Source organism: Galeopterus variegatus, unplaced genomic scaffold (genome assembly GCF_000696425.1).
Source record: "Galeopterus variegatus unplaced genomic scaffold, G_variegatus-3.0.2 Scaffold1904, whole genome shotgun sequence".
Taxonomy (NCBI): domain Eukaryota; kingdom Metazoa; phylum Chordata; class Mammalia; order Dermoptera; family Cynocephalidae; genus Galeopterus; species Galeopterus variegatus.
Window position 1 is genome coordinate 329,023 of NW_007728015.1, and position 1,561 is coordinate 330,583.

Genomic DNA, 1,561 nt, shown 5'->3' on the forward strand with positions numbered 1-1,561 from the left:
GGGGAGAGAGAGAGAGAGAGAGAGAGAGAGAGAGAGAGAGAGAGAGAGAAATGAAGTCTAAGTTGCATAAAGAAACAATTACAAGTCCTACCCTGATTCTTTCCCACTGACAGGACCCAAAGTTTAATCCTCAGTAATAATTTGATTTACATTTTTCAGCATTTCCCAATGTACACAATGTACATATATGGAGAAGGATATATGTTTGTGTATATATGCACATATGCGTATGTGTGTGTGTATCTATCTATGTGTATGTATACACACACACACATACCTCCAGATATATACTAATGGGGTTATCTTACCCACATATATCATTTTGCAACAATTTGGTAGTTTACTAAACAATGTATGAAAAGTATCTTTCCAAGTCAGCCATGCATACCTACTATAACTTTTGTAAACAGTATACAAAAGGCTGTATAGAATCACATAACATGAACATACCCACCATACCAAAACTTACTTTACCTACCCCCATTGATGGCCATTATCTTAATTTTCTGTAATTACCATGAATCAACAAACATTCTTGTATATATAGCTAGGTAGCTAGGGAGAGAGATACTCTTGCAAAGTGTAAGAAAATAAAAAATGTGAGATACTTCTATAGGACAGATATGTTGCCAAAAACAGAGTCACTGCATCAAAGGGTACACGCATTTGTAATTTTGGTAAATACTGCTGTATTTATTTGCTTTTGAAATCTATTTTATACTTTCAAGAGGGACTACATATGATCTCCCATACAGATCTACACAAACAACCCTATCACATTGACTATCGTCATGGGCCCTTCTGGTCTTTAAGCATATAGTTGCCATCATTTTACATGTGCAGTTTTCTCTTTTGATTTTTAAAAAATTAACATTGGTTCAAATTCCTTTTTTTGTAAAAAGTCAGTCCCCATCACTACCCTGAGTAATGCTTCTTTTGGTGGAGTGATGCAGAATGAAGGCTCTGCTCTCCTGCCTCAGTTCAGAAGCTAAGGAAGAGGAAGGAAAGAGAAATAGCATCACATGCCAGCAGTGGCCCATGGCGATAGACGGGACGCGGTCGTGGTCTCTCTGACTTGGGACTGGTAGGCTGAATCTTGCTGTTGTTAAGAATTGCAGTCCGAGAAGTCTCAGAGTGAGTGGGATGCTTGTTGAGAGGGTGAGAAAGAAGGGGCTTTCATTGTATATCTGTAAGAAGTCAGCTGCTTTCTCATACATCACCTCATTAAGCCATTTATAATTAACCCTGAGTGGAAGATGGATGGAGGTGTTGGCTGGGAAACTATTGCTGCTGCTGCTGCTGACAACAGCTGATGTCTAGTACTTCTTTGGGAAGTTTCCATGAATCGTGTCATTTACACCTCACAATGACCCTATGAGATATGTACCAGTATTGCCCCACTCCATAGAGAAGAGGACTGAAGCAACTTGTTCAAGGTCACACAGCCAGAAAGTGGCTGAGTTAGGCTAAAACACTAGCAGGAGAGCTGTTGTGGTAAGGGGCAGAGCTGGGATTTTAATGCACTATACCACACTGAGGTTTATGACCTTTGGGAAGGCAC